Source organism: Pseudorca crassidens, chromosome 10 (assembly GCF_039906515.1).
Source record: "Pseudorca crassidens isolate mPseCra1 chromosome 10, mPseCra1.hap1, whole genome shotgun sequence".
NCBI lineage: Eukaryota > Metazoa > Chordata > Mammalia > Artiodactyla > Delphinidae > Pseudorca > Pseudorca crassidens.
Window position 1 is genome coordinate 33,375,064 of NC_090305.1, and position 25,759 is coordinate 33,400,822.

General features: G+C 48.2%; 1 protein-coding gene across 18 annotated transcripts in view; it reads left to right on the top strand.

Moving 5' to 3' along the window:
- Positions 1–25,759, top strand: part of TRERF1 (transcriptional regulating factor 1) — a 295,497-nt gene that overhangs the window by 151,351 nt on the left and 118,387 nt on the right. For 16 of the 18 annotated variants that reach the window (XM_067752932.1, XM_067752930.1, XM_067752927.1 and 13 more), the window contains one exon: positions 25,619–25,701. The exons of the other annotated variants lie outside the window; for them this stretch is intronic. The gene's annotated coding sequence lies outside the window, so the exon portion shown is untranslated. The remainder of the gene's footprint in view (positions 1–25,618; positions 25,702–25,759) is intronic. 18 annotated transcript variants of the gene reach the window in all.

The following is a 25,759-nucleotide window of genomic DNA, read 5'->3' on the forward strand; positions in this document are numbered from 1 at the left end:
TTGATCCTTTCACTCCACTTTTCTTTACTAAGGGCTGGGGCAAGTTATTTAAATTGCTCTTCTTTTAGACCTCCCTCTGTAGGACTCTTCTTGACCTTGATTGAAGACGCGGTGGGGAAAGTGGAATTCTGCCCCCATGGTTTTTCTTTTTCTGCCTCCCCCTCAGTTTCTTATTTTCTACCGATGATTGAAGAAGGAGAGAAAGCAAATTCAGTAGTTTGTTTCTGGTATCGGGAGGGCCCCGTCTATTGACTTTAACAAGACCGTGTCAAGCTGTCACTGCCTAGGGTGCCTCCCGCTGGAGAGGGCACACTTCACACAGGCGGGGACAGAACAGGGGCAAATCGCTGGCTGGCCAGATGGAGAGAGCGATTGTTAGTTTAGACAAATAGCTTTTCATCTGAAGAGCAAATACAGTCCTGAGGATGGAAGCTATGGGTAGGCATTCCCTGTTTGGATATTGGAGCCCAGTTAGCTCAGGTTGAATTAGCTACGTCGGGGCTTTGAGTGGGGTGCAGCCAGCAATAACGGTGCTGTGTGATAAGAGCTGTGTGTTTGTAGACGCTTCACCTGCCTTTCCACAAATTACCCTCCTCCTAAGCTTATAAGTTTGGGAGGGAAGATAGTATAGGCTCTCAGTGATGGCTGGGTAATATTAATAATGAAATAATGAAACAGGAATGGTAAGCCACCACTTTCTTGGCGCAGTTTTGGATACCAGGTCATAGGTATCATCTTATTTAATGCTGAGGGAACTCTACTGTACAGGTGGGCAGTGGAGGCCTGGGAACAGTAAGCTCAGTGACCCGAAATGATGAAGCAGGTGTCCTGTCCCAAAGTTCACTTGGGTCAGAGCTTGTGTCTCCCGTGTTGCCCTCTGTGTTCACTGCAATTGGTTTCTGAAATGGCTGGGTTTAGGGTGTGATCTGTGGCCTGACCATAGAATGTCTCTTTGGGGGAATTTTGCTGATCCAGGTGACGTCCTGACCCTGACTCCACTAGCTTTGTTGGTGGATAGGCTGCATTGCCATGGATACAGGTACACCTTGCTACCCTCCGCAGCCTTGTAGGTTCATGTGTCAACTGTATTTCATTGGAAATGCGCCAGGGTGAAGGTTATTCCAAAGAAAAACTGAAGTTTTTTTTTCTTTTTTAAGGTACCCTTATCCCCAATTCTATTCAGTGTCTATGGCATTTTGGCTTTGCCGTGATCAAATTGTAGTAAGGCCTGCTCTCAGTGTCTGAGCTCAAGTCTTGAGGGAAGGGCTGTGTGGTACAGGCTCTTTTCACATGATTTTGGGCACTTTCTTACTTTCTTGTGGCTTCATTTCTGCTTTGTTGGTCTGTTTTTCAGTCTTGTTGGAGGTATGGAAGGCATAGTGAGCTGGACGGTCTGCTAATTCAGAGAACTTGTACACAGTGAGTGGAATGAATAGGACATGGGGCTGAAACAGTTTTTTAAAACCCCGAGCAGGATCGCCTCCAGTGGAAACTTGGCATTCATGGGCTTGTTTGGGGAGTCCTAAGCAAATTGCTAGCAGAGTTGCCACCTTCTGAAGAGCCCAAGCCTATGGTGTCTCTGACTCTGGTGATGCCACCGAGCTGTGTAGAGGCGTGCTAGGAGGGGTGGTAATAGCTGGTATTTTTGAAGTTGGTGAGACTTGAGGAAGGAAGGTAGGGCTCTCGTGGCAGTCTGGTTTTTATTTTATTTATTTATTTATTTTTAAAAATAAATTTATTTATTTTATTTATTTTTGGTTGCATTGGGTCTTCACTGCTGCACGCGGGCTTTCTCTAGTTGCGGGGAGCGGGGGCTACTCTTCGTTGCGGTGCGTGGGCTTCTCATTGCGGTGCCTTCTCTTGTTGCAGAGCACGGGCTCTAGGCGCGCAGGCTTCAGTAGTTGTGGCGCACGGGCTCAGTAGTTGTGGCTCGCGGGCTCTAGAGCGCAGACTCAGTAGCTGTGGCACATGGGCTTAGTCGCTCTGCGGCATGTGGAATCTTCCCGGACCGGGGCTCAAACCCGAGTGCCCTGCATTGGCAGGCGGATTCTTAACCACTGCGCCACCAGGGAAGTCCCGGCAGTCTGGTTTTTTAGTGTTTTATGAATCAGACAGGCAGAGAGGTTGGTTTGTGTGATTGGGAGCTGTACCACTTGGCTGTGGTCAGTGGAGGGTCGTGTATGTGGACCCTGCTCAAGTGTTTCTCATTCTTCTGCCGCTGGGCGTTGGGCACCATCCAACTGAAAGAAGAGTATAAACAGATGAAAAGTCATTCTCAACTTCCGGTCCAGCTTCATTTTAATGTTTCCCATCCTGTTCCTTAATAAAGTTAACCTTAATAAAGTTAACTTTTTAAAAGAAAATCCATGATGAAATCAAAGCGGAATCTTTCAACATGTATTGGAGTTCAGCCCATGTTCTGTTATCTCCCAGTTGGTTTTAATACCCTACGAGCCAGACAGCTCCCCGGTGGAATCTTGCAAATTAAATGTAGTATCTTGGTCTGTTGATTGTAAAATTCTTGCGGGAAGTGTGGCCCGGAATGTGAACATGGGAACGGGTTTTTTTTTTTTTTTTTTTAATTAAAAAGTGGTTCTCTATCTTTGATTATTTGTTTAAGCTCTGTAAGGAGTTCAGTGTTCAGCACTGGGGAGGGGTTGCCTCCCCAGCTCGCCCGTGAACAGGGAGAATATATTTGAACAGTTTAGAATTAAGAGTGCTTGTGGTTTAGAAACCCACCTTTTCTGCCATTAACCACCAGTGAATGCCAGCCTGAAATGTGTTCTTGTGCCAGAGTAAACCGCAAGGTTGTGGAAAAACGTAAAGGAAATGGGGGGTAAGTTAGTAGTAAAAGGTGAAGGCTGGTTGTGGGCTGGGGGAGGGAGAGGCTGCAGAACAGATGGAGGAGAAAGGAACGCAGTCTGTGGGGTCCTTGGCCTTAGGCAGGCTTGGACTTTGCTAGAGAGAGAAGGTTCACAGTGTGTGAACTAAACACTGATGTGCTCCCTTCTGCATTTCCTTAGATTTGTATTTTCAAACTTCATAGAACAGGCAGCACGAAGGACACGGTTTACTTTTGTTGGAGTGGTTTTAGCTCCACCAGCCCACCTCTGTCAGGTTAGACTTAAGGCATCTAGGAGACTGGTTCTCAGTTAGGGGTGGTGTTGCCCCCAGGGGACATTTGAAAACGTCCGGAAGTTCCCTGGTGGTCCCCTGTGGCCTGGGTTCAATCCCTGGTCGGGGGACCTAATATCCCGCAAGACCCCACAGGGTGGCCAAAAGAAAAACAAGAAAGAAAGAAAAGAAAATGTCTGGAGACATTTTTGGTTGTCACAACTGTTTGGGGGGCAGGGGGGAGTCTTACTGGCGGCTAAAGGGTAGAGGCCTGGGGTGCTGCTAAACATCCCACGCTGCACAGGACAGCCCGCAGGACAAAGAATCATCAGCCCAAAGCGTCAGTAGTGCCGAGGCTGAGAAACCTCGATCTCGGGACTTGGTTGCTATCCATTCATCCTTCAACACAGCAGTGTCTTGGCCCTGGGCTGTGGGAAGTGCACACTTCTACTGGAGTGGAATCGCCAGGTCTGGAAGGCTTACTGCTCCCAAGATCTGAGAGAGTCCCGAGGAATTGGCATCTTGACCCAGCTGTAATAATTTTGCAGCTTAGAGTCATTTTTTTCCCACACTTTTCTTCTGACAATTCTCCATCTTATCTTGCTGCTCCGTGAACCTGTCCCCCAACATTAATTCTCTAACTTAGTGCGTTTTGCCCCTGCCCCATACAAAATGCTATAATTGGAATTTTTCTTTCTTTTCTATCTCTACCACCCATCTTAAAGCTGTATTGGATGAGTCCTTGGTCCTCTTCGGGGAATCTGTTTTTCTCTACCCTAAAACAGGTTAATGAGTCTCCAAATTGCTTTTCTGCATAAGATGTGTCCCATGTGCCATTTTCTCCCTCCCCCACAGAGAATTAAAAATATGAACTATTTAATAAACTATAGACTTACCAGCAGTCAACTGTAAAACACATGCCTCTTTCAGGCCACTTTTTGACAAGTTTCAGGTAAGAATGATAGCATATTAAATTATTAGGCAGTTTTATGACTGTGCAGGGAAGATTTATCCTTCGATGAATAAATATTGCTGTAACCCAATTTAGAACTTGACGAATACTGATTTATGGCTTAAAATATATAAGGGTTTTATGATGAAGTGGCAGTGGTGGGGGGCAGGGTTAAAGTGATGGCTGTGGCACCTTTGAGTAATATGTCATTAAAATATTGCTGCAGGCAGAGCTGCTGGGAGGATTCTCGGTGGCTTCTGCGGGTACCTGCCACTGCTGGTGGGAATCGGGGTCCAAGTCACTTTGTGATGCACAGTCCCAGCTGATAGCACTTGGAAGCACTATTAAAAATGTGGGTGCCCCCGGGTCCCTAGCGGTTGATGCTGCAGTGCACCTTCTGAAGGATTCCACTTGCCTACGTATGGAATTTCAGGGTAGCAGTGGTCAATGACAGTACATTTTTCAGGTAAGGAAGGCAGCTTTGAGGATGAATGCTTTCAAAACCTAATTGAGGAGGGAAGCCAGTTTCGTGTTTTGGATGTGGTGGTTGTCCTACTTTTTTTTTTTTCCTCAAATCCTTACTTTTTTTTTTTTTAAATTGAAGTATAGTTGATTTACAATGTTGTGTTAATTTCAGGTGTACAGCAATCAGTTATACATATATATGTATGTGTGTATATATATATATTCTTTTTCAGATTCTTTTCCCATATAGGTTATTACAAAATATTGAGTATAGTTCCCTGTGCTATACAGTAGGTCCTTGTTGTTTTTCTATTTTATATATAGTAGTGTGTATATGTTACTCCCAAATTCCTAATTATCCCTCCCCTCCCACCTTTCCCCTTTGGTAACCATAAATTTGTTTTCTCCGTCTGTGAGTCTCTTTCTGATCATCCTACTTTTGAACAAAAAAATCTGGGACATTTGAACTGACAAATATGGGTGCTTAGAGGAACAGAAGAGAATTTATCATTGAGACTGACCTGTAATATCTGTTGCATGTATAGGTGCCTCATGATGGTAGAGCTAGATCAGTTACTCATGATCTCTTCCTATTTGTTTATTGAATAATGTGTGCACAGGGTATGAAAGTTGGAGGTCACAAAGAGTCAAAAGTGGTGTATAGTAATTCTTCCTCTCCTTCTTGCCCCAGTCTCCCGATTCCCCTCTCCAGAGGTAACTCCTGTTATTAGCTCTCGGGTTATCTTTTTCAAAGTTAATCTATGCATATAAATGCATATATGAACTCACAGTAGTTTTGAACAACTGCCGGCGTACTATTCATGTCGTCTGTGCCTTACTTACCTTACCTAACAGTATACATGGAAAATTATCCCGTGTCATGACATACAGAGTGCCCTTACTGTTTCTTACAGCTACATAGCATTCCATTTCATGGATGAACCATAATTTATTAAAGAGCCCCCTGACAGTGGATATTGAGGCTCTTTCCAGGCTTTTGTCATTACAAATCACACTGCAGTGAGTATCCTTTTATACACACCATTTTGCACATGTAGGAGTATGTCTGCAGAATAAATTCTTAGAAGCGGAATTGCTGGTAGAAGCATATATACATCACTGGTATTGGTAGACATTGCAAGTATCCTTTCAAGGAGGTTGTAGCGATTTACACCCTCAATGAATGAGACATCCTCGCCAACACAGTGAGTTATCAAACTTTTTGATCTTTGCCAGTCTGATAGTTGAAAATTGGTAGCGCAGTTTGTTTTAATTTGCATTTCTTTTATGAGTGCGGTTGAGCATTTTTTCACAAGGGTAAGATCCATCTGTATTTCCTTTTCTTGCGATTCATATTCTTTACCCATTTTCCTATCAGGTTGTTGGTCTTTCCCAAGTCTATTAGCTTCGATATCTCTTTGGCCCCTTTCTATCTGGCAGAGCTCAGTCCTGCAGGCTGAGGCAGACCGTGCGTTCAAATGAGGCTTTGGAGAGTGAGATGGATGATGAAATGGGTCCATTTTCTTGGGTGTGGCCATTGCTGCCTCTGAGGCAGCTGGAGTCCCTGAACCTAGTGGTTTCTGGTCTCACCCCAGCTGTGCTCCTTCAGAGCGGGCAGCAGTCGGACTCAGGCAGACAGTGAGTGCCTGCTGGTGTGTTGAACACGTGAGGATGGATTGGTTTGGGGGATGGACGTGAACAAGGCTGGGGAAGCCGAGGTTGGGAGGAGGAACGGAGCATGGGGATGGGGCACTGAGTATTTGCATTTAGCAGGTTCACAGGAAAGAAGAATGGCAGCCACACTGAAAAATTTCGAATACATTGTGTCTGGGAAGTCAGGAAAAATAGGATACACATATTTTTAAGTAGTATGTCAGTTCCATTTTCCGAACGATGCTCAATATGTTTATTTCAACCTCAGTTGAAGTTTATCTAAATGTAAAGTGTTGGTTCTTAACCTAGAGTGAGCCCTCCCCCTCCCTCCCACCCCAGCTCCAGGGCATTTGGCAAAGCCTGGAGACATCTTTGGTTGTCACATTCACAGGGGAGGGGAAGGAGAATGTCACTGGCGTCTGGTGAGTAGAAGCCAGGGATGCTGCTAAACGTCCTACAATGCGCAGGACAGCCCCACAATAAAGAATTTTCAGCCCCAAATGCCAAGTGTCAATACATGAAAAACCCTTATATAAAGCAATGGGGTCCAGTTGTTAATCTGGGCGGTGGTGGGGGCGGGAAGCACAACAGATCCACTATTTCCTTCAGTTTTCAGACAGTTTGGACACTCTGTAATGTCACAGTTGAACTCACTGATTTATTACAGTTAGATGAACTTCACCTGAAAAGGTATGGAGGTTGAAGAAAAATATACTGAGAATTTTATTTGGAAACGTAACTAGCGTACTGTTTTAAAGGAAGTCTATCCTATGTTTGCTGAGTCTGGGGGTCCCCTGTGGGCTTCCAGTGGGAGCAGGGACCTGTCACTGCCGCCTGCCCCTCCTTACTGCTTTCGCTCTTTGCCCTGTGCACACACTAGATACAGAAAGGGTAGGATTTTCTTAACCTGAGACTCCCGAAAGGAGAGGGCCAACAGTGCCCCAGCAGGGTGGCATTTTCTGGGTATCCAGGCTCTGAGCACAGTGGGAAGATGGTGCTGGGACCCCGCTGGTCTCTGCTTGAGTCTCCAGCACCCCCGTCTCCCAAGCAGGGTGCCTGCTGTGGGTGGCCTTCAACCCCAGAGGTTCAGAGGAAGCAGCAGAAATACCCTTGGATTTTCCCCTTTTTTTGTTTTCAGAGACGGAGGTGGCTGAGATCGTGGGGTGGGGAGCCAGACTACCCAGTTGAAATCTTTATTCCTCACCTATGCATAACTTTGGGCAGGCCTCAGTCACCACCTCTGTAAAAGGGGAGTAGTATTAGCCTAGTTATGAAGATTAACTGAGTTAGTATATGGAAAGTACTTAGCACAGTGCTTGTAAGTGCTAGCGATCGTTTCAACCCGAGGAAGTTCCAGCTTTCTTGCCCCTCCTCTGCAGTTCTGTGGAAACCCTTTGCTGAGATGAGCCAGCATTCTAGATTCCAGGGGGAGCCTGGGGGCTTCCCTGAGTCCCCATGTACGGAAGTGCCCTTCCCCGCGTCTGGGGTGGCCTCTGCTTCCCCCAGGAGGCACCAGCCCTGTACTGTCTGTCCCCAGCTCTGCCCACCCACCCTGACCTCCTCCATCTCCCCTGGGCCTGCCTCTCTGAGATGGGTCTCCTCTTCATCCCACTCTCCTGATTCCGGTTTCCCATTTCCCACCACATCATTTGGTGTGACTGCCTTGGAAAAGCCCAAGTTGGAAGGTGAGGGGACGGTCATATCTGGGCCATGGGCCGCCCTCCCACATAGGACTTGGCTTTGGTCAGGCCTGGGCTGGTGGGCTCCCTGCCCTCAGTCCCCAAGGGGCATTTCAGCTTGGCCTCCACCACCGTCACCAGAAAGGGTTATTTATAAAACGGGGACAGCCTTTGGCCGGAACCTATAAACAGTCTACCCAAAAGTTGTTTGGGTGAAGCCAACTTTTAATTTTGTTTTCTTTTCATTCAGTGTGGAGGTCCATATTCAGATAGTTTTCACGGATCATCTAATGGCCGGGGCTCACAAGGGTCTCATCCCTGGGTGGGTGGTTTAACTTGAGGGCTTCAATCAGCACCTTGTTTTAAGACATCCCTAAATATACAGAAGCCTCATGGGATGCAGTGAGGGAAAGGAGCAGGTAAGCCCTGTCTCCAAGGAGCTTCCATCCAATGGGGGTGGTACAGCCCCTCACATCAGGTGCTCCCAATCTGTTGGGGGAGATAGAGCCTCAGCCCTCATGGGACCCCCAGGAGGAGACATAGGATGAATTCACAGTCCGATTGATGGGTGAAGTTGTTGGTATTCTAGGCGAGCTCTCAGTCTGATGCGGGAGAGACCAAGTCTGCTAATTCAGCCCAATGGAGGAGACCTGAGTCTTGCTTTCAAGACCTTCAGTTTGACGATGTGAGACACAGACAGAACCCTCAAGGAAACGGATGGGATGGAGCAGTTCTTAACTCTATAACTTTCTTTCTTACGCATGATGGAAGTGGGGGAGATAGGAGAGACTTCGGCAGCCGGGGGTAGAAGCAGGTTCAGCAGCGGCCTTTGATTTGACTGCAGAAGCCACTTTCCCCGGCCTCTGCTGGCGGAGCACCCTCCTGAAACATTGTGTGGGGCTGTGCTATCTTTAGTGGTCACCCTTCGTAATCTTTAGAGGACGTTGCTGACGTGGCTGCTTCCTGGGCTGGACCTTTCTCCCTAGTGAGCCGTGCCTCTCGCAGGGCGAGAATTTGTTTCGGGGCGGGGGAGGCAGTGGGGAGTGATTGGGGACTTCTAAAACTGGGCTGCTGTTCTATGCCTTCTCCCGAGTCAGAGGGTGAGACTTTTAGACCCTTTGAGCAATCCATCTTAGGGTCAGAAAATAAGAATATAGTAGAAAGAAATATCATTAGGCATCATGTAGTCTTCTTTTTCTAATTAAAAAAAAATTTTTTTTTAAATTTGTGTTCACCGCATGGCATGCGAGATCTTAGTTCCCCGACTAGGGATCGAACCCGGGCCCCGGAAGTGAAAGCGCTGAGTCCTAACCACTGGACCACCAGGGAATTCCCAAGACATCATCTAGTCTTACCTTCACATTTCACAGAGGAGAATGTGGAGGCCAGAAGGGAAGTGTTTTTCTCAGTGCTGCTTAGTAGCTACACTGGGCTTATGGCCTGGTTCCTGAATCTGGTCCCCAACACAGGCCTAGTAACAATAGTTTCAGGCAAGTCCTGCTAAACCTTATGGCAGGTCAGTGATTCCCCTGCTCAGAGCCCTGTATGCTCCCATCCCGCTTGGAGTTAAAAACCAAAGGCCTTATCGTGGCTTCAGGGCCAGCCAGATCAGGCTCCCCACCCCTTGCCTCTGTAACCTGCCACTTTCTTCCTCATTCATGCCACTCTAGACTTCTGGTTGTTCCTTGAATACACTAGGACATTCCTACCTCAGGGCCTTTGCACTTGCTGATCCTTTTGCCTGGAATATCTTCCCTTAGATATCTGTGTGGCTCACTCCTTCACCTTTTTCAGAGAGTCCTTACCTGGCCATCCTAGATAAAATGCTCTCCTTCTCTGCCCTTCTCTATCCCTCTTATCCTGCTTTATCTTTTCTCCAGAGCATTTGTCACCATCTTACATGGTATATATTCATTTACTTATTAACTCTTAGTTTCCTCCCTTTAGAATACAAACACCAAAACATGGTCTGTTTTGTTTGCTGCTGTGTCCCCAGCAACCAGAACGTGCCTGGCACGTAGTAAGTGCTCGGCATCTATTTGTTCAAGGAAAGAAAAGAAGAGTAAAGGTGGGGGTGGGGGGCGGGTGGAGGATGAAACACAAATTGAAATCCAGGCACTTTGTGTTAAGGATGGTTAGATTGGGTTAGTTGTCTTTCTTTCTTTTTTTTTTTTCCTTTCTTTTTTTAAAAATTTATTAATTTTTTTTTTTTTTTTTGGCTGTGTTGGTTCTTCGTTGCTGCACGCTGGCTTTCTCTAGTTGCGGTGAGCGGGGGCTGCTCTTCGTTGCGGGGCGCGGGCTTCTCATTGTGGTGGCTTCTCTTGTTGCGGAGCACGGGCTCTAGGCGTGCGGGCTTCAGTAGTTCTGGCACGCAGGCTCAGTAGTTGTGGCTCGCGGGCTTAGTTGCTCCGTGGCATGTGGGATCTTCCCAGACCTGGGCTCAAACCCGTGTCCCCTGCATTGGCAGGCAGATTCTTGACCACTGCACCACCAGGGAAGTCCTTGGATTAGTTTTCGATTTAGAAAAAGGGTAATATGTATTGGGGTGGCAGCAATCCATCACTTTCCAGTGGCCATCTGGACCTTTCTGTGTGGTGTGGTAGGCTGGCGGCATTTCCTGTCTGCCCCCAAGCTCCATCCACCCTGCGTGATCCTTGTACCTATAACTGCAGAAAACTAGGTTAAACTTCACTCTTCCCAGAAAAAGAGTGTTTTATGAATGTCCTGGATGTGGAAAGGCTCTGAATGCTGCATCGGAGCTCTCTAGCCCTTCGCCAAGTGATGGGCTAGAGATTGCACTGGTGGAACGAAGCTGTATCTTCTTCTTTAGGGTGTATAAATCTTACGTTTATCTGCACGACCAGACTCCCTCTTCTGAGGGACAAAGACAAGCACTGGCAGATTTGAGTTGAGGATCCAGGAGAAAATCGGGTGTGGGGGGCATACACCCTGTATATGAAATTGGGACATAGGAAGGGGAAGCTGCAAGCTCCCGGGTTCTGGTCCTGCCCCTTTTTGTGGGTGGCCTTGGTGGCTTACTTCCCCTCTGACAGCCTAGCTTCCTCATCTATAAAATGAGACTTGGACCACAACCCTGGGTGGGGGGCGGGAGGGATGTGTTTAAGGCTCCTGGGGATCCATGTGTATGTGGTCCCCATGGTCCCTTCTAGTTACTGACATCAGCATAGATGGCTGCATTTAAGTTCACTGCTGTCTTTGGATCAAATACCAGATACTTGGTGAAACCATGGCTTCCTTGATATGCTGGAAATGAAGGTGACAGTTTTTTAAGAAAAGTAAATGTTTAAAAAATTTTCTCAGTGCCGGTTACTTTAGTAAGTATGGGGTTTTTTTCCTTTTTTCTTCTTGGTCTTAACCTGTAAGCGATTACAAGATCAAACAAGTTTCAGTTTGAGTCTCCCCGGCTTTACAGTCTGAGCCTGTATCACGTTGACTTATCACATTTACTTTCAACTAGTCTGGCTGTTCCAGGGAGGCCTTATCAGCCAACTGTTCAGGCCTCAAGGTAGGAAGACGTGGTTTTGGGCAGTTTGGAAGCTGGGTTTTCAGCATCGCTATAGACCTGGCCCCTCTCCCCACTTATCTGCAGACCCCACCCCCCGCCCCCCAGCCCGACTCAGTGAGCTGTTTGTTATGCAGCGATCTGCTTGGGAAGATTGTCTGAGTTCCAGCCCCGTCCCAAACCCTTGCCCCTTGCCCAGGACCAGCTACATTTGCTGGGCCCAGTGCAAAATGGAAATGGGGGGCCCCTTGTTTAAAAATTACTAAGAATTTCAAGATGGGGACAACAGAGCATTAAACCAAGCTGGGGGGCCCTGTGAGCCTGTGAAGCTGGCTCTGCTCTCCCATCTTCCATTACCAGGGCCATGGAGACTTATAAAACACATTTTAAGAGTCATTATAAATTCCCTCAGAAGGAATTTGAGTTGTTTCTGTCATGGCCTGTCTGATTCAGGGCTGCTGTCCTGAGCCACTGTGTGTTTGGAAAATCATGCCAGCCCAGTGGGGAGGGTTTGGACAGTGTCCATGGGTGCTGATGGGAGGCGCAGAGAAGGATGGTTTACAAGTGGTTGCATTGCCCAAGCAGCCCCGAGGCTATCGGGGGCTCCTTTCTTGTAGGAGCACCATTTGTTTGCCTTTTAAAAAGTCTTTTGATGGATGAACAAAATGTGGTTTATCTCTACATTGGAATATTATTCAGCCATAAAAGGGTATGAAGTACTGACACATGCTACAACATGGATGAACTCTGAAAACGTTATGTTAAGTGAAAGAAGCCAGACACAAAAGGCCACATACTGTATGGTTCCGTTTATGTGAATTACCCAGAGTGGGCAAGTCCATAAGATAGAAATTGGTTGCCAAGGGAAGAGGAGAAGGACTGACTGCTAACGGATATGGTTTTTTGGGAGGAGGATGAAAATATTCCGAAATGAGGTGGCAGTGATGGGAATACAACTTGGTGAATATGCTAAGAAACACCGAATTGGTCCGCTTAAAGGGTAAATGTTATGGTTTGTGAACTATACCTCAATTTTTTAAAACTAGAAGGAAAAAAAAGGTCTTTCGGGGGCTCAGCATTTAACTCTCTACCCCTCTGCCCTTGGTGGATGTAGCTGATTCAGTGCAGGAGCGGCCGTTCTCTCCTTCCACAAACCCCATCCCTTTTCTTCCCGCCTCACCCTTGGTCACAGATAATCTTTCCAGCATCCCTCCCGCAAAGCCCGTTTTCCAGGAAAGATCTTTTGGAAGTATTCATGCTGAGCAGATATGTGGCTGCTCTCCCGAGGCATTTGCATATTAGCTTCTAAAGGGAGAAAGCTTTTAGGTGAGAAGAACAAACGTTTAATTTTAGAATTCCCAGTAAGAGCAGGTGTGTGTGAAAGGTTATTATTTTTCACAGGGTGGAGTGCTCTCGGTGGTTCTGGAGCTCCGGGGTGGCAGGTCCCCTTTCCACCCATGCATCCGGCTGGCCCCAAGGCAGGGCCAGGCTGGTGGGGAGTGGCAGGCTTAGAAGCATCCCTTCAGGACGATCATCTTTGCCCAGACCCACCCAGAATTCCTCCAACGTTTTTCCAGAGAGGGGGGCATTTTGACTTTGGGGGGCTGCTGGGAGGAAACACCCTTCCGGTCAGGTTTCATTTCTGCTCTGTGGATGTGCTTGGTTCTTGAATCAGGTGGGTCCGATTTGAGACAGACCCTTTGCCTGGCTCTTTTCTGCTCTTGTCCCTGACAATTCAGCACTACTTGTCCTTACCCAGTGCCCCTCCACCCCCACTTCCCTCTTTACATCTCCTGCTGCCTTCCCCCACCTTCCCTACGGTCACAGCCCCGTCCTCCAAGACCTAATGTGGTCCAAGTTCAATCTTTCTTAGAATCCCCTTTAGTCAGTGTTAAGCCCTCTTCCTTCGTATTTTCTCTGGCTCTTGGATTCCTGAGACCTTTATCTTAATCATATTGGGATCTTCAGTGCCTGATACGGTACTTGTATACAGTAAGACCTTAATAAATGCTTCTGGCTTTCACTAAACCGAGACTGTGTTTGGCCCTGTGGGGAAATGGGGAACAATGAAATCAGAGAGGGAGGTGCTGAGGAAATTATAAGCCTCAGGAATGACTTGATAAGAGACAAGAAAAGAGCATTTGTGATACGAAGGGCTGGAGATGGGGGCACCTCAGAGCCTCACGTCATGAGCTCAGGGCATCTCAGGAGCCACTGGTGGAGGAGCTGCTTCCATGGAGTATCCTTTCCTGAAAGAGCTCTTGGATTTCAGGCTTCCATCCTTAGCCGAAGGACCTGCATGAACAAATATTTATCGTGTCTACTGTGTGCCAGGCACTCATCTAGATTCTGCCACTTGGTTGGTGGATTTGGAGGAGCACAGGGCTTTTGAATATGCCCTGCCTGGACTGGGAAAGTTGCTTTTCCCTGAGCCTTTTGGGTTTTCCCCAGATTCCTAGGGATGTTAAAGTCCCAAATGATCGCTCATAGGAAAAACACACTGGTGCTTCTGTCTTAAACACTGCCATTCATACCCTGCCTCTGAGAGGAGGAAGGGAGTGAGAGTAAGACAGGGCTGCCCTTTCCACCCCGTGCATCTGGTGGATGGATGCGGCCTTGGCTCTCTCCGTTAGGGTCCCAGCATGAGATGGCTGGCACATGCGAAGGGTTTACTGGGGACACTTTAGTGAGGGGGAGGTATTTAGAGAAGTGTGGTCAGGGTTAGGGAAACCAAAGGGAGGCACCGCCGGGGTTGGCAACAGTGGGAAGCTGTGCCCTCCCCTTGGTCAGGAGGGCGGAGCTCTAGAGTTGGGGAGGTGGGGCCCCTGACGATAGCCATGATGCTGAAGGGACACAACTGCCACCGAATTGTGGTGAAACAGAAGGAAGAGGGGAATAAATGCTTTCCCTTTGCCCACTCCAGCTGGAAGCTTAGGGAGCCCAGTTGCTGCAGTAGGTGGTCCAATAAGGGCAGAGAACTGTGTGTGCCACTGTGTGTGTGTGTGGTTGAAAATACCCACCACCCCCTGGCCGCCTGGGCATTCCAGTGCCCTGCTGGCTCTTGCATTTCTTAGGTTAAAGAAGAAAGTATGCTGTCTGCATCAGCAGGATGGGCACTGGGTAGTTTTGACTGTAGCAAGAGTAGCAGATAACATTCATCGACGGCAGGCACCCAGCATCCTAAGCATTTTCCGTGCCTCCTCTAGTTTAGTCTTCACAATAGCCCCAGCAGGTAGGTACCAGTATTATCCTCATCTTCATCCCGGTACTGAGAGAGTCAGTAAGTTGCCCCGTCGGAGTTGCACAGCTAACAAGAGGCACAGGTGGGCTCAGAGTGATTCTGTCTGACTCCTGAATGCGTACGTGTACCCCCCACTGCCTCTGGTTCTCCTTCCTCCGCAGGGGGGCCCTACCCACCCTGTGGTCAGTGCCACGCATGTGCTGGTCCCACTGCCTGGGATGGTCTTCCCACTTCCTCTGCACTTGACCCAATTGAATCCATTTTCGAGACCCAACTCAGATCTCACTTCCTCCGTGAGCCCTTCTCCAGCCATTTCAGCCCCCAGGCCTCCCCGTCACAGGCAGTGGCAGGGGACTGCCCACCGTGCCCTCAGGGTGTGTTATCGGCTGTTCTGAGTGTGTACATCTCCTCAGTCTCCACGAAGACTCCAACTTTCTTCCGTACAGATCTTAGGTCCTGAGTTTTCTTGGAACTCTTCCCTCACTCTAGTTTTAATTGAAGAGACTTCAGTAATTATTCCAGGGTTCAGGGAACCAACAGCGATGGTGCCTATGGACCAACAACATAGGGGAGATGCCATTACCACACCAGAGCCTGAGGGAACTTCTTCAGAGGGAGCTGCCGCGGAGCCCAGGGAGGGCTGTAGCCCTGGGAGAAGGGCCACGTGATAGGAGATGATGGATTGGAGGATTGGTTTTCTACTTGGTTAGTAAATGCCCACTGAGAGCCAATAGGGAGGGTTTTTTAAAAGGAAAGAGAATAAGCTAGAGATGAGGTCACAGGAGCATATGGTCTCTTTGAGTGTCTGCAGGAGAGATGATGGGCATGTAGCCCTGCCTGAAACAAGCACGGTGCTTTCACAGAGCTATATATCTCTCCCGGTCAGATGCACGCGTCATCAGCCGGGTGGTCGAGCCCAATGGAGGTGGACGTGTGAGGAGCCAGAATTGTCGCAGGCGGGCTTCCCTGGTGGCGCAGTGGTCAAGAATCCGCCTGCCGGAGGGTGGGAGGGAGGGAGATGCAAGAGGGAAGAGATATGGGGATATATGTATATGTATAACTAATTCACTTTGTTATAAAGCAGAAACTAGCACACCATTGTAAAGCAATTATCCTCCAATAAAGATGTTAAAAAAAAAAAAAAGAGAATCCGCCTGCCAATGCAGGGGACACGGGTTCGAGCCCAGGTCTGGGAAGATCCCACATGCCGCGGAGCAACTAAGCCCCACAAGCAACAACTACCGAGCCCGTGCGCCACAGCTACTGAAGCCCGCGCGCCTAGAGCCTGTGCTCCGCAACAAGAGAAGCCACCACAATGAGAAGCCCACGCACTGCAACGAAGAGTAGCCCCTGCTCGCCTCAGCTAGAGAAAGCCCGCACACAGCAACGAAGACCCAACACAGCCAAAAATAAATAAATAAAATAAATAAATTTTAAAAAAAAGAAAAAAGAATTGTCGCAGGCTACCTTCTTACAGGACAGGAGGTGATGCTAGTCCAATGGCCTCCTGGAGGATTTCCCCAAGGGCCTCACGCAGGCCACAGAGGCATCGGAGTAGAGCATGGCCAGTCTGTGTCTCGGCAGTTTTGAAGTCTCACAGTTCTTTTGAAATGTCTCTGGAGGGTCCCGGAAGTTTGGATAATTGGCAAATGTCCTTCACCTTTGGGGCTGACATCAAGGACAGGGCTATGCACTGTGTCCCCGCACCCCTCAAGCATCACCCAAGGCCACGTGGTGTTGCACAGGGAGGACCTCAGCCTCTCTCAGTGTGGTGTTGCTTAATCTCATTTCTTTTTTCTCTATTCCCATTTTTCCACCCACTCCTATTGGCCTCGACCCAACTAGACACTGGAAGGGCTTTCAATTGTGAATTGTGGGGAAGCAGTTGGAAGGATGAGTAGCAGATGAGAGGCTGAGAACCCTTCGCTTTGGGGCCTCTCTGTGCTGGCCCTTGTAAATTTTGCTAAGTGTCTCTGGATTTTTCTTTCTGCTGAGCCTTGGATGTGCTAGGAGATGCTCCAGACATCCCAAATGCCTTTTCCTCCCCCGAACTCATCACACACCCTACGAGCTCCGGGCCTTTGAGCTTGTGGTTCTTGCTGCCTGGAAGATGCCCTCACCCCTCTGCTTTGCCTCGTTAGGCTTGGGGAGCAGTGGGGACTGTGGAGAATTCCACAGTTTACGCTCCATTGCAAGAGTTTCTGGGCTCCTGATCTTCAAGTTGTGGGTTTGAATGTTGCTTGGAGTAGGCGTGGCTGCTTGCCTTTGTCAGAGACTCAGGAAGGAAACAAGTAGGGGTGGGTGACACAGCCTGGGTAGAAACTTACAGGCAGGGGGGACCAGAGGGGACACTCAGGAGAGGAGAACTGCTCCATGTGGCTCAGACTCAGGGAGCAGTAGGAGATGAAGCTGACGAGGCCAGATGGGTCCCATAAGGGACTTGACTGCTGTGCTAGGGCATCTTTTCTACATCTATTCTTGGGAACTGCCAGGGCCTGGGTGTATGGCTAGGGCCAGTTGTAGTGGTAGATTCGACCCTTGGGCAGGCTGCAGAAGCCAGGGCCTGACTGGGGAGAAATCTTGCATTTTACAGAAAAGGAGATGTTTCTGCACACCAGACTGGGTCCTGCTCTGATGCCTTGGCTTCCTGATACTGTGTACGTTTCAGAGAGCAGATAATGCTTTGGTTCAGGTTTTAAAACTTTCATTATTCCTTTATTACATAAATAAAACATAATAAAGATAAGCAAAGAGGAAAGGGAAGTGAAATTAACCTCACCCGTAATCCCACCACCTAGATATCATTTACATTGAAAACTTGGGTATGGAGACTTCCCCACCAATTTTCTGTATTTTACAAAGTGGAAACAAACCGTAGGTGTATTTTGTAACCTGCCTTGTTTTATTATGTGTGATTTTTTTTTGATTTATTTATTTTTGGCTGAGCTGGGTCTTCATCGCTGCGCGCAGGCTTTCTGTCTAGTTCTGGCGAGCGGGGGCTGCTCTTCGTTGCAGTGCGCGGGCTTCTCATTGCGGTGGCTTCTCTTGTTGCGGAGCACAGGCTCTAGGCACAGGGGCTTCAGTAGTTGCGGTGTGTGGGCTCAGTAGTTGAGGCATACGGGTTTAGTTGCTCTGTGGCATGTGGCATCTTCCCGGACCAGGGATCAAACCCGTGTCCCCTGCATTGGCAGGCGGATTCTTAACCACTGTGTCACCAGGGACGTCCCTGTATGTGTGATTTTTGTCCCATTTAAAAAATATATGCTTGCCCAAAACTCAAACTGAAGGGTATAAAGAGAACCCCTCCTTCCCACCTCCTCACCCCATCCCCTAATTCTACTCCTCAGAGGTAGCCCTCTTTAGAAGTTTCCAGTAAATCTTGGAAGGCATTATGCTCAGTGAAGTAAGTCAGACAAAGACAAATACTGTATGATATCACTTATATGTAGAATCTAAAAACATATAACAAGCTAGTGAATATAACAAAAAGGAAGCAGATGTACAGATAACAACAAACTAGGGGTTACCAGTGAGGAGAAGGAAGGTGGGATGGGCAAGATAGGGGTAGGGGAGTAAGAGGTACACTCTACTAGGTATAAAATAAGCTGCAAGGATATATTGTACAACACAGGGGATATAGCCAATATTTTATAATAACTATAAATGGAGTATAACCTTTAAAGATTGTGAATCACTATATTTCACACCTGTAACTTATATAATATTGTACAGCAACTATACTCCAATTAAAAAAAAGTTTCCTATACATCTTTGATTAGGGAGAAATTTGGAAGGGATCATGTGTGTGGAAGAACAAATTGTAAATATTGGATGCTGTGACTTGTACAAATATTAGGTGTCATGTGTTGGTTAGGAGAAAGGCCAAGGGTGGGTTTGGAGGGACTAGGAAGTAGTTTGTGGTCAGGGAAGGGACTTTCAGAAATCCGTATTGTGGACGTTCAGGAAACGGGGAGATGGAGAATTTTGGAGGCCTGGGTTTAGTTTGGATTTGTCCTGTGGGTGTTGGTGAGGGGCAGGGTGAGTAGAGGTGAGTGAGACTGTGGGCAGGGGCCAGATATGGTCCAATCTTACCTCCTAGGCAGGGTTGGGGTGGAGAGGGTGGCAGGTGTGCACATTAACATGAGACTTGACAGGAAGCAGTGACAGTAATTGATAGATATTTATAAAAATACCCTTGCTTGACACAACAAAAAGTCGGCAACTCTGTGTTGGTCCTCCAAGTTAAAAAAAAAAAGGGCTTCCCTGGTGGCGCAGTGGTTGAGAGTCCGCCTGCCGATGCAGGGGACGTGGGTTCGTGCCCCGGTCCGGGAAGATCCCACGTGCCGCGGAGCGGCTGGGCCCGTGAGCTATGGCCGCTGAGCCTGCGCATCCGGAGCCCGTGCGCCGCAACGGGAGAGGCCACAACAGTGAGGCCTGCGTACCGCAAAATAAATAAATAAATAAATAAGGTTTTAACAATTCAGTGAATATTGAAAATCTGAACGAGACTGTTGATCTGGACGGCGAGTTGTAAATGTCACATTTGGTTCTGGTTTTGTGTCTGGCTGTGTGGTCTTGGGCTGCACCTTAATTTCTTTAGACCTCCCCGTTTTCTTATCTGCAGTAGATCAGTGGTCCTCAACCCTGGATGCACATTAAAATCACCAGGAAACTTATTAAAAAAAAAGGAAAGAAACCAATGCCAGAACCCCGCTACAGTCCAAATGTATCCAAACCTCTGGGGGTGGAGCCTGGGGATTTTTTAATGCAGCCAACGTTGAGAACCCCTGGATTAGGATCGTCCTAATTGCACGTTTGAGCCCTAAAATGTTATGATTCTGTGTATCATATCATACAGTTTTGTTCCTTTCAAATACCGTGCACAAAATGTTGTAAACTTCTTACATATGAAGAAATTTTACTTTTTACAAAAAAACAAAAACAAAAAAAACTCCCCATAATTCTCATTAGGCCAGTGGTATAATGTCAATGTCCTTTGTCCAGTAAGTCAGAATCATAAATGGAGTAAAACATGAAATAATTAATTTTTGACCCAGGACTTGCAAGTGTGGACTTTAATTTCTCATTCCCACATTTTAAAAAAGGTACTGACTGCAGGCTTGAGGCCACCTGCATTCTTAAGGAAGACCCTGAAAAGTTCAGAGAGAAGACGTTACTGGAAATGTTTTTTGCTAGAAGAATTGGGTATACTGTAAAGTTCCAAATTAGGCGGTCCAGTTTAGGGAGTCTTTATCGGATCTAAATTCTACATGGAGTAGGAGGTGTTTAAAGAGACTCAGTGCTGTTTTATCTTCACCATTGAAGTTTTGGGTTTTGTCTCTTCCTAAATGAGTCATTTTTTTAAAAAGGAACCTAACTTGGGGAGGTGGGGAAACCACTGCCGGAGGTGCCGAGGAGGGGCGGGCACTGAGGCTGATAATCAGGGGACTGAGTTTACAGTTGGGTGGTTCACCTGGGAGGGGTGGAACCAGGGACCCACCTGCGGAGGGTGGTTCAGGACCAGTGGGACACAGTCTGGTGGGGGGTAGGGTAGTAGAAATGGCATTGATATTGTTTATTAATTTACCAAGTATTTTCTGGAGCACACCCACCAAACATTGCAGCCTGGTATCAAGGCTCAGTCCACACGTGCTAGGAGATTAAGAAAAAAGGGGAAGGAACCTTCTAGTTTTCACTCCAGTTGGGGACACAAATCATGGAGGTTAGGCATGTCTGTATTTCCCTGCCGTCACAAGTAAGTGAACTGAGGTTATGGTGCCCCATACCAGTGTGAACAGTAGAAATGAAAATGTTAGTCCCAGGCAGGATTTCAGAGGAGAAAACATGGCAGCCTGGAGACCCCATTGTGGAGCACCAGGGGGCCTCGTGAAACATACACTGGGATCAACAAGACATTGGTCGAGAGCCCTGTGGGATCTCCGCACATCACTGCCTCTTTCTGTGCTAAGTTCTCCCAGCTGAAAAATGATCTCACACACCTGAGTCCCCCAGGCCCCTGAGAGCTGTTCAAAATGTCTGCTGCCCTTGATGCCTGGGGAGGGAGGGGAGGGACAGAGAGTGGGGAGGTGTTGACAGGCTCCATGTGGAAACCAGAAAACCAGGGCAGCCACATGGGATTGGCCCACGTGCGTGGGGTGAGGAGAGGAGCACAGGGCAGGTGCTCCTGACACCGGGAGGAGCTGTATGTGTTTGGAATGTCGGCCAAGCACACTCCTTTTATTCCACGCTGCCTCGCACCCCCAGGAGTGCTCATTTTCATCTTTTCGGAGTGGTGTCAGCCTCCTGCAGTTGTGCCTGCATGTTTTCTAAGTTTGTCACAAACTTCCTGTTTGGGTCTGGTCTGAGGCTTGAAGCTTTGTGTGTTTTGAAACCCTGGCATTTACAGAGGTCCAATGCTTCTCTCTTTGTGGCCATGGGGCGGCCCTTTTGCCCTCCTCCCTTTAGCTGACTTTGGCCATCCTTCTTTGCAGACCTTCCCCCTGGGAGATGCTCTGTAGCTTCTGCACGTGCTCCTCTTAAGGAGGGTTGAGAGTCGTGAGATCTGAAGGAGGGAGGGGAGCCACACGTACTGGGCGCCTTATATAAGGCCAGACACTGCGCTGGATGTTTTCCTACATCTCTTGTTTTATTTAGGCCTCGCATTAGCTCACGCAGAGCCAGGCTCAGAGAGGGGAAGTGACCGGCCTAAGTTTGGACAGCCACTGGGTGATGAGGTCAGGATATGATCCCAGGCTTGACTCCAGAGGTCTTGGTATTTCCACTGTGTCACGAGGACCACACTGTGCCTTTGGTTGCACTGGCTTGGGGAGATCTTGATTTCCTATTGGGCATCTGGTGGGCAGCATCACCTTCCCCTCCATAGATTCCTCCCAGACCCTTGTTATTCAGGTGCTGCCCATTCTGTCTGCATGGGGTGTGATTTGATGACCCTTGAGTGCCTTGTTGACTTTCACCATTCTCAACCATCCTCCTTCTGTGACCCCAAGAATCCCAGAATTGTATGGTCCCTGGCTGACAGTCAAAGTTGGTTAGAGCCAACTCCCAGCTTCCCAGAAATGGAGTATCCTTTCTCTTCCTTCTGCCGTTCTGCTAGTCACCATGAGCTCCACTCAGCCAGACTTGGACTGCTCACATTTTAAGCTCTTCCTTTAAAGAGGGAGGAAGATAGGATATCTCTGTGTGTGAAAGCCTGTACCTAAGGAGGGATCCCAAGACCTTGAGTATGTAGGAGCAGGAAGGAAGGGAGAGCTACATCCAGCCACCCTCCCTCTTATTACAGTGGCTGTTATAGGGTGTCAGACTCTGGGTGCTCCTGCAAAGGAAGAATAGTTACACTTCCAAAACTTCAAGAAGGCCCTACGTCCCTTCCAGTTACCATCCCAGTTCTTTTGTATTTTCTGAAAAACTTCTAGAAGTATATCGTCTGTGTTTCATCAGAATTGTTTTGTAGATCAAGTAACATTTACCATTGTAGACTCTGTGTTGAGCAGTGGGCAATTCCAAGCATTCAACGCATATATTAATTACCTTCAGGGGGTGTGCCATCTACACGGAAACTTAGCAAGTGGAACACTTGCCAAGAGAAGCTAAGTGCAGTGAACTCAGACGAGCAGGGATTGCTCAGCAAGCGGGGGCGTGAGCAGGGCGCTCAGAGGTGTGGAGCTATGGGGATGGGGTGGGGAGGAATGTCCTGGCATTGGGCCGTGAGGGGTGCATGGAAAGGGGAGGAGCATTCTGGATGGGGTGCAGTGGAGTGTGCATGTGGGAAGCAAGATTGAAGAAGGAGCCCTTCCAATTGCATGGGACGGGGATAGGTAAAAACAGTGCTGTGAACTATTATAAATACACTCCACATGTTCAACAAGGAGAGGAGATCGTAAAAGAGAAGTAGAAGATTCCAATGGAACTTTTAGAGCTGAAAGATTCGAAATAAAAAACACACTGCATGAGATTAAAGCAGATTAGACGCCAGCTTGAAGACATAGCAACAGAAACTATCCGAAAAGAAGCACAGAGATATTTAAAACAAAAACATAGCATTGACAACTTGTGGGACAACATTAAGTGGTCTAACGTATGTGTGATTGAAATCCCAGTGAGAGAGAAAGGGGAGAGGGAAAAATATTTGAACAAATAATGGACAAAATTTTTCGTAATTCCATGAAGACTATAAATCAGTGGTTGGAAAACTGTGACTTACAGGCCAACTATGGCCTGGTGCCTATTTTTGTAAATAAAGTTTTATTGGAACAGGAAAACAAAACAGTGTTGTAAGAAGCTTCATTCGGATGTGTGCCCTGTAACAGGGGAATGCTGGGAGGTGAGTTAGAAGACATTCATCACATTGAATTTTAGGAATGAAACGTTGAGGCCTTGGACCAGGGTGGTGGCATGAATATGGACAAGAGGAAAGAGAGATGGAAGATTTCAGACCCCAGCTCTGCCACTTGCTACCTGTGTGACCTTGAGCAGGTGACTTCATCAAAACTCAGTTTTATCAACTGTAAATAGACACTCAGAACACCTCACAGGACTGGTGTGTGAGGGTTTTAGCTTGGGTCGCACCCAGCACACAAGTGTAATAGGCAGGATTTGTGACTGACTGGGAGGAATCAGGGGAGTGGAGAGTGAGGACCCAGAGGGGCTCAAAGGGCTGAATCTGGGGGCCTGGGTGAGTGATGCAGCCCTGACAAAAAGGGATGGAGCTGTTTGGGGTCTTGGAATTCTTCAGTTGGAGGAAGACCCTTCTCCTAAATCCACGCTGCCAAGGTCCTGTCCCAGAAACGCATAGCCACGTGGATTGTGTGTGTCTGAGCCCACGGCCTCTTGTGTCAGCTGAGCCCTCAGTGATGCTGGCCAGCGGCTGGCTCTCTCTCCCGTCAGGGTTCGCACTTCACAAGGCGAGGAGGTACGTGGGGCACAGAATTCGAGGAGGTACTCGGTTTCAGGGCTGACCCTGCAGGATGTTTCCCACGGTCCCCACTTCATCCAGCCCCCCTCCCTGTCTTCCCTTCGTCACTCAGGAGATCTCCTTCCTTCACTGATTACTGACAAGGTCCCCTCGCTCAGCAGTGAGCTCACTCAGGTTCTCGCCTCCCCGCCTCGTGCAGTTATCCCCATCGGGGCTCATCCCAGCATGGTTTCCTTCCACTCAGAGGAGGACACACCCCTCCTCCTCTTCCTGGCCAGATGGAACCTTCCTCCTGCACCCGGGTGCCCGTGCAGCTTCGGGACGTCACCCGCTCCAGTCATTCTGCTGTAGTCTTTCCTCAAATCTTCACCCCCTCTTTTTCTCATTCTCTCTTCTCCTTCCCTCACGAGACGCCTGGAAAGAATCTGCCCTCGGGTTTTGCTCCTTCGCTGAGGCAGCCCGCTCAGGTTGGCTTCTGCCCGTGGGAGGTGTGACTGGCGCAGGGGAGGGACCTGCTGGGTTTGCTGTGAGGGGCTCCTGCTTCCACATGAGCTGTCCCCTCTCAGGTCACCTGTGGCCTCCATATTACCACACCCAATGGACACTTCGGTCCTTATCTTTCTGGACCCTTTGCTACTTTTGACACCGTGGACAACTTCCTCCTTCTTGCAACTTTTTCTCTTGGCTTCTTTCAGTCCGCAAATAAATCTCTCAGCCACTATTACGTAAGCACCTACTATGTGCTGGGCTCTGGGGCATACCATAATTCCATGTCCCTGCTTTCAGGGAGTTCCTAGTCTAGTGTGAGGAAAGAGGGATAAAAATATAAACAAATGTCAGGTGGTGATGAGCACTACAAAGAAAAATACAACAGGGAAGGCTGCTGGGGTTGTCAGGAGGGTCTCACTGAGAAGGTGATATTATCGCAGAAACCTGAAGGAAGTGAAGGAAGCCTAGTGGAACAGTGTTCCAGGCAGAGGGAAGAGCACGTGCAAAGGCCCTGAGGCAGGAGCCTGCTTGGGATGCTTGAGGAAGCCATTGTGGCTGTAGGAAATTGAAGAAGGGCAGAGTAGGAGAAGAGGTCAGAGAAGAGGCTGGGGCAGGTCATGGAGCCATGTAGGACATTTCAAGGACTTTGTCTTTTACTCTGAGAGATGTAAGATGCTATAGGAATGTTTTGAGCAGAAGAGTGATTTTTAGGCTGGTGTGGGGAGCATGGTGGCTTAAACAATAAAAATTTACCATCTCACAGTTCTGGAGGCCAAAAGTCCAAGACCAAGGTGTCTGCAGGGCCACGATCCCTCTGAAAGTGCTAGGGAAGGATCTGTTCCAGAGCTCTCTCTTAGCTCTGGTAGTTTCTTTGCTTGGGGCAGCGTGAGTCCAGTCTTCACATGGTGCTCTCCCTGTGTAGGTGTCTGTGTCCAAATTTTCCCTTTTTATAAGAACACCAGTCATATTGGATTAGGGACCCACCCTACTCAATGTATGATGTATGAGCTCATCTTAATAGTTAGTTACATCAGCTTCAACCCTATTTCCAAATAGGTTCATATTCTGAGGTCCTGGGGTTAGGACTTCAACATAGGAACTGCGGGGAGACACAGTTTGACCCATAACACAGTTCAACCTGCATGATACATGGATTATAGACAGGCAAGGATGGAGGTAGGGGGACCAGCTAGGAGGTTATTGCAGTATTCTAATGAGAGAGGCTGCTTGGACCAAAGTGGTAGCAGTGGAGGTGGATACATTTTGCAGATAAAGCGGGCATCATTTGCTGATGGATTGGACGTGGGGTGTGAAGGAAACAGGGGAGTCACAATGACTCCTGGTTTGGGGCCTGAGTGACTAGAAGACTGGAAGTGAGTGTCTTTCTCTCCTAAGTCCTCTCCACCCTCAGGGACTTTTCAGGGCCCTCCTCCCAGGCAGGTCCATCCACTGCTGGGTTCTTCAGGGCTCCATCCTTGGCTGCCTGTCTAGTCCCTCCCTGATTGATATATGATCTGTCCCCATGTTGAAGCCAGATATCCTGAATGTGCTTTCTGGGTCACCCCTACAGGCCCCGGCTCTGGAGGATGCTGAAAGAGGAAGACACGGAAGCAGGACGACCCTGAGAGATTAAGCCTCTTAATCGTGAAACAGGTAGCTTCTCCGACATTCTGGGTGTTTGAATGCTTTATGATGAAGGGGTCATAAAATC